An 8,152-nucleotide genomic window follows, 5' to 3' on the forward strand; every position below is an offset into this window, starting at 1 on the left:
TGCTCCAGTTGATTAAATAGCACTAAATTGTCACAGGAAAGTACGGGTCACAATTTAACAAACTAATCTACAAAAAGCACGGATGAGCAAATATTGCGGCTCCGTCTTTACAGCTCATATCTTTGTGATATTGCTATTTTTATAGTTTCTGTTTGTAAGCAGGTAAATAAATAAGCATCAGCATCAGTCCAGTGTCAAAGATGGTTCCTGGTTTTGTTGCTTTCAATACCCCACCATCTTTTTTACTCTTTGAGCATGAAAGAAAGTGAAGAACGAGAAACATAAATCAAAGAAATATAAAAAGCCTTGTCTGATAGATCGCCCTATCTCAAATAAAAGGCCTCTAACATTAGCGGAGGGGTGTGTGTGTGTGTGTGTGTGTGTGTGTGTGTGTGTGTGTGTTAAGGGGAGAGAGAGATTCATAAATTTTCAGTCTAAGTGTGGATTTTATCGCTCTCAAATGTCTCCGTAAAATAGTCTGTTTTTTCTCTCTTTTTTCTGTCATTACTGTTCATTCCATATTTGATTATTCTCTCTTGTCATCAAACACACACACACACACACACACACACACACACACACACACACACACACACACATCTGGCTTCTGTTCTCTTTTGCCAAAAGGTTCCCTCTCATTGTTTCCATCTCTGATTAATTTTAGCACCCGGCTTTTGAAATCCCTCATCTGTCTAGACCTGTCAGCAGCCGCCCGCCGGACTTCAAACAACCAACACTCCGAGGGAGCTGGTCAAACAAAAATAGGCGGGTAAAAATTGTGCGAGATTAAAGAAAAACAGTTTTCACTGGAAATGCAAATTGACATAACGTGTCGTCCGTATTCTCCGTGTCGACACACTGTTCATCCATCCAGACCGGATGAGTTCATACAGCTGAAACAAGATGATTGAGTATCCAGCGTTTAAACGTAAGATACTTCAGGAGAGTATTTCTATTTCAGTCCACTTACATCCTTCTACTTTGATATATTTCAGAGAAAAACAGGCAGGGTTATTTTACAAGTAAAGATTTTTCACACAAAATGGTAAAATGAACACATGATAGGACATGTTTTGGGAGGCGAAACACATATTTAGTGTGCAGAAATCCCTCCACGATTGATTTGATCACTTGTAATGATTCATATTATTACAGTGACAATAAAAGATATTAGAATATCTTCCGCTACTGTACCGATGAGTTATAAAGTAGGTTTCTTCTTGCGTTTTAGTGTACGCTTCCTTCACATATGGATGTGAATGCAACGTGAAGCAAAGCTCTTCTATTGTGCATTATTACGCTGGCAGACTGAAAGGTCATGGAGATCAGTGAAACAGAGTGCCCGTCTGATTAAAGCAGAAGATTCATTTCATCCATTTAGCGCATGGATCTTGTCTTATTCCCAGCTTGCTTTTTGCCGCATTTGCAAACAATTTCCGACAATGCGAATACGTTAGGATGATCATAATGTTAAAATGTATTTTATGTCCTTATTCCCATTGTCGTTTTCCTCTACGACCTGACATCTGTACTTAGTTTGATTGCAGATTCATCTTGGTGAGCCAGTGATGGATAAATAAATAGGCATGGTAACTCATTGTCGTGAAGCTAAACATGGCTAATAAAATCATGCTGCAAGCATGACGATGCGGCACGATGCAGTCGTCACCCAATCCGCTTTCCTCCATCCATCCACGCCACGACCACCCGGGAGACAGGAAGCGCGCACCATCTCGAAACCATCGGCTTGTCGTGTTTATCACGTCGAGCGTCTTTGATACGTATACGCTCCGTGCATTCGTGTGGTCTTTCATCTGGTGGCGCCGGATCCTGGAAATTTGCAAGTCGGTGCACGCGCGTGGAGGCACCGACGCCTTTCGAGCTGCACTCGAGAGACTTTCATACATAATTCTGAATGAGGGGTGGGATAAAGAAATAATGGATCGCGGCTTGTAGGTGTCACAGCTAGGGCACAGAGTCGTTCACATGTATCCGGGTTCTTTCTCCAAACTCGAGGGAAATCAAAGTAAACCAGACGGAGACCTTATTTTTCTGTTGTTCGCTCACTACTGCTTTCTTTTCTGTCTCTTCCCGTCAGCGTGATGGACATCGATGCAACCGACTCTAATAATGTTGACCGCATTCACGGCCTCGTGGTGCTGCCCTTGGAGAGTTTAACAGAAGATATTTCACGCATGACTCAGGCTGCAGTGATGGATGACCTGTTGCCCTTTGGGCCGGGATTAGTCAGCATGCCTGGTTAAGGAGCTCCGGGGTCACAGATTTACTGTTGGACCTCGATTGACTCCTTCCCGGCCACCTCCCAGACACTGTGTGCATCGTGAACTCAAAGTTCCTGGCAAGGACCCGGCTTCATTGTGTGACCTAGAAACCAACCTGTGAACGGAGGGGACTCAGGTTGTCCTCTTGTCAGTGTGGGGTAGTTTGATCGAGCACTTTCATTAAGGGATATCCACCAGGAGCGCAATATAGATGGAATGATAAAAGCGGCTATAATCGATATTTTTACATCAGCAAAGGATTGATCAGGAGGAGGTTGCTTTTCCGCGACGACAGGACAGACAATTGTCTTACAACGCTACAGCAACTCAGCGTCTTTAGCATGTTTTTCTGTTTTTCTTCTTCTTTTTTGAGACAAATTTGTTTTCTTTCTCCCACCGCTCTCACCAACGTGATATCAAACCCAGTCAGATGTTTTCACAAGATAGCGCAAACTGTAGACAGAAAAGCATCAACCCGGCCGAAGATAGCAGAGCATTAAAAACGAGTTAAAAGTATTGGACTCACATTCGCGTAATCACAAACATAACTCCAAATGAATGCTAATGTTGCTACGTGTTTGCTGAATGTGTAAATGAACTACCGCTGGCCACTATTCCCAAGTAAATATGTCAGATGTGTAAGCCAAAAAAAATCAGGTAATGCAGGTGTCATATGAGTTCAAGTCAAGGCAACTTCATTTCAAAAGCCCAATATCACAAATCACACATCTGCCTCAGGGGGCCTCTACGCTGAGAGCCTCCAAAATTAGATTTTGGCACAGTGTCCTTCTCCAAGACAAGGCTTTATGATCAAATAATAATGCAGGTTTTGCCTCTGTTAATATTATATCGCAGGGCGCAAATTGCCTGATTAATGCGGACGCAATCTAATTACCAAAAACCGAATGAATCGCAGTAAAACCTCTGGGTTTGGTGCTTGGTTTGCCTGGTAATCTCTCTTTATCCGTCACAAAGCCAAAAGATGAAAGAGAAGGAAGGAGGAGATGCTTTTTTTTTTTGGAGGTCACCTGAGTTTCGATTGATGACGGAAGCTTTTGATGGGATATATTAAATGAATGCAATTTCCTGCAGTCAGTCAAAACAGCAACACAAATCTTTCAAATAATGAGATTTGTTTGTTTTCGGATTTGTTTTTTCAAGCCGTGCCACAACCTGCAATTTAGCGTTTTATACTATTTATCCGCCTGTGACGAGACGGCGTCGACGGAGACGTGGCGACCGCAAGAACTTTTAATGAGTTTGTTGAGAGTGAAGAAAATATTTAGAACGTTAAAGAAAGTGCCTGAAGAGTAATCTTCTTTTCGGAAACAAAAAACGTATATAAACGTAGCGTTGCATTAAGGGATAGAAGAGTTAATTAATTCCATTGTCAGTGATGAATAAAATGTTCACGCATAATGACATCTTGGAGTTTAATTAATAATAATCTATAATTGATCAGAATGTCATAACTTGACTAGAACCTTAATTTAAACCAAACAAACACAGGTTATAAAACATTACGTCAGTTACAGTTTTACACTGTTATACAATGCACTTAAATGCACATGAAGTCCAGTCCTCACACTCTGAAATTAATCTGATATCGCCGGCTCAGCTTTGGAGAGAAGTGGTTTCACGATGACAGTGTTCAGTGGTGAATTTGGAGATTTAAAAACACAACACAATGAGGGCTAATGTTGCTCCATGCCTGCGGAATAAAACAAACAAATGTAGTACTACTACTACTACAAATAATAATAATAATCATAACAGTAACTGTCATCATTATGAACAAATTATTGTTTAACGGTTGTGGGTTTTAAATAACAAAGCAAGAGATGACCAAGCGGCAGGCACGTTGCCAACTACGCAAAGCTTTAGATGATTGGTTTGAATGAAAGCCAATTTCCTCCAAACCAACCTCTTAAAAAAATTGTGTTCAAGATAGTCATTGTTTAAATTAGTTCATTTAAGTTAAGTTAATAGGATTTGTTCTGCTCGGTGCCTACGGTCCTTTCTTCTCTATGAAAGGATGGAGTACTCCCGTCACTGCAAAGTATTATAAAGCAGAAATACAATAAATCAAAATACTGAATCCTATAGCAAAGACCTGGGATGATTAATGCAGAGGCCCAATGGAGTGTGAAATAATTTCAATGTAATTAACAAGAGGCTTAATTCTCACCTTAAAGGTTCTCTATTTGATATTCAGAGCATTAATATAGCAGCAAAAATACATTGGAGTTATCTCTCTCTCTCTGTGTGTGTGTCGTTAGCCGAGCTTAGCGTGTGTGAGCGCTCCCCACTGGCTAGCTCACAGCCGTGAAGTGTAGCAATCACCTTCTGGTTCCAACCATCCATCCATCCATTATCCAAACCGCTTATCCTGTTTTTAGGGTCGCAGGGCGGTGGAGCCGATCCCAGCTGTCATTGAGCGAAGGCGGGGTACACCACCGGACAAGTCGGCAGTCCGTCACAGGGCAGACACACAGGACCAGACAATTCACGCTCGAATTCACACCTACGGGCATTTTAGAGTCCAATTAACCCCAAGCGGCATGTCTTTGGATTGTGAGAAGAAGCCGGAGAACCTGGAAGGAACCCACGCTGCCACGAGGAGAACATGCAAACACCACACAGAAGGACCCGCTCAGACCGGGATCCTGAAGCCCCGGAGCCCGCTTGCTGTGACGCGACAGTGCTAGCCACCCAGGTAAACGCTGTTAGCTAGCTGCTCTGTGGCCGTTGATGACACGGCACCGTTAGCGCCGTTAGCTAAACGCCAAAGGCTCAGCCGGCGCCGCGCTAAGAACCGAGCAACGGAGTTGCTCCAATATTCGAATTGAGCGCGTCGAGACAGCACCGCGGTGGTGAAATAATTTAAACATTCTGGTTTAAAAACAGAACAAATCCAAAACGCCGCAGGTTTTAGTTTTTCTGATTCTGTCCTGAAACCAAAACCTAAGTGTAAATGTGACACGGTTCTGCCTGTTTCAGGCTTTTACAAGTTGACAGAAATTCTTACACTTACGTTGAAGGTGCACCTGCTGATTCTGAATGATTTTTTGGAAGTGCTCTAATAAACAGTAGCTTTATTTTGTTATTATTTAGCCTGCATATATATATATACATCTCTATATATCCTGGTGCCAGGCATGTGTTAGTCAGTACTGTGTGAAGCGGGAGCGCTATATCTCGCGTAAGTGCACACGCACAGGTAGAATGCAGTCTTTGTTAAGTGGCATGACATTTTCATAAAGTGGTGGAAATACACTGAAATGTTTCTAAGTGGGTTTCATTTTCCGTCTCGTGTCGTATACATGACATTTTATGCTGTCGATAGTCGGAGTCACAAGGAAAACTGGCACGAACCCGTTTGATTATAGCTTCAGATACAACTTAAAGAAAGTGACAACAAATTCACACAAAAATATCTGTTAAAACAATGCAAAATGGCGTTCTCTGTGAAGAGGAGCCGCTCCCTATTGTAGACATGAAGGGCTCATCTAAGCTAACGAAAACACGATTCTCAGTTTCGGGTGATGAAACAGTCGTGAAATGTGATATTCCATTTCTGCCAATAGATCATACACTTTGCCCCCCTTTTAAGTTGCTTTGTTCATTTTCTTGAGATAAGGGTCCAATAACTCACGCCAAGGGTGTTTACACCTTCAGATGTGCGCACACAAATACCTCGCATGCCCGGCCGGCAGCAATAAAGAAGAGCACAACAAATGAAAGGTTAATTTCATTAATTTTTTTTGTTCAGGTTTTGCAAGAGCTCATAATAAGATAATAATAAGATTTTTGCAATGAAAGAGTTTCATAATAAAAGCAAGGTGAACCGCAATAAGGGATAAGACAGGGACAGGGACAATGAAAAAGTGATGGGTGCAGAAAAGATGATGAAGGTGAATAAACTCCTTTGAACTCTGGGTAAGGTGACGCAGGGGTGTGCGTGTACTCCCTTGAATACACAGTGCAGCTTTATATCGTGCAGGGGAAAGTGCTGATGCCGCCCCAGAGACCTGACCTCCACTACCTCCATCGACAGACATCTGTTGGCCGAGCCGTCCCACGCAAGCGTCACGGTGAAGGAAACAATTACGTCGGCTGCAATTACTCTCCATCAAACCTGACACAAAGGAGTACAAATTGGTACGCGCCGTCTCTTCCTCCGATGGGCCTTTAAACTTCATAGTTTTGTGTTTCTTTTTCCCACCCACGGCAACACACCCACACCTGCACAGGCTGCTGTGATTTTGTACTGCTATGTTTTGTGTGTGGGGAGACACAGAAACAAGAAGCTATCAGTGTGTTGGATGGAAGACCATCTGCTATGGCCGGATGGCTGGTCGCACTGAACCCCCCCCTATAGATCCATCGACCATTTTATAGGGGGTTTTTTGCACACTAAATGTGATTGCTCAGACAAAAGCATGAAAACGTTAACTGGTGTAACGACGCAAGTAACATCAGACACAAACGTTTGAGAAAAGAGATCCCTTGAAGTCATTCGGTAAACCGTTCAAAATGCAAAACGTACCTGAAATTGCAAACATTTATACACAAATTGAACACCATTAAGCCTGAACCTTAAAAAATAGACCTCGGGAAACCTCACCTCTTTGTGAGAACTTTGCCAAGAGGCATTAAGAACGAGAAGAAAAGAAGAAGAGAGAAGAGGAAGACAAAGAAGGGAAGACATTGCTTGTGTTGAGGATGAGGTAATGTGGCCAGACCCTCACAAAATGTGGGATGCAAAACCTTCACTGTCCCTTACAACATTGTTTTTTATTTAAGATAGTGTAAAAACTGCACTTTTTTTTCATTTTACAATCATATTGTTTTGTTTCAGAGATAATCAGTGTAATCCACTTCTGTTATGACACAAAACCGGAGATGTGCTCAGTGTTTTGCACAGAAAGAAACCCAGAGAAACCAATACTTTGCAGCTTGTGGGCTGTTGAAGGAGACAATACAAGTAAAAGCACTTGTCATATGTTGGATCCCTATACTTCTGAACTCATACAGTAAAACATAAATGCTCATTTAAAATCCCATTACAGCCTTTGAATCACACTTTGGGATTTTGTTTTCCCATAAAGTCAATTTTACTGCTTCAGTAAAATATCACTTGCTTTTTTAGCTGAAAAACAGGAAACCGCTATTTTTAGAGCTCATTCGTCTCCATCACTGTATCTTGGGCACCGACTGCAGCTCCAGGTTGACTCTATGATTCGGCGCCAAGTCAGAAAATGTTGTGGTTTTCCGCATCACTCGATTTGGATATTGAGTATTGGAAATCGGTGATGGAGGCGACACACACCAGATTACCGACTGAGACTCCGCCGTCTGGGGAGCACTGCTCTTCACTTCAGGCTACAGTGAGTACGTACACAAGGCAAACATTAAAGCAGAAAAACCATGTCTATCATTCTTAGTAGCCTCCGAACTCAAACACAAAATTGAAATTGCTCCGTGCCTACGGTGTGTGATAGTCCTATGAATGTTAGGTAGAATCCTGATGGGCATTTTGCACGGTCGCTGCTGTCATCAGCGTGTGAACGGGTGTAAATAGGGTGAATGATGAAGGGTAGAAAAGACGCGAGACCAGAAAAGTACAGTCCATTTATCATTTTACCATATATGCAATGTTCCCTTCTTGGTTGTTGCATTTTGAGAAAGAAGAAAAGCTTATCTGCTTCCCTCAGAATAACACTCTCGGTGTCTTCCCAGAAGTAAACCTCAAGTTTTTTTTATCTGTGCATTGCCTGGCTGACCACTTTCATCATCTGTATGAAAGCTTTTTTTCTTCTCTCTCTACTACATTTGCTCAGTCCACTCTGTTGTGTGTTTGTGCAGAG

The sequence above is a fragment of the Clinocottus analis genome, unplaced genomic scaffold (genome assembly GCF_023055335.1).
Source record: "Clinocottus analis isolate CAN_PGR_092001 unplaced genomic scaffold, fCliAna1.0.p SCAF_22, whole genome shotgun sequence".
NCBI lineage: Eukaryota > Metazoa > Chordata > Actinopteri > Perciformes > Cottidae > Clinocottus > Clinocottus analis.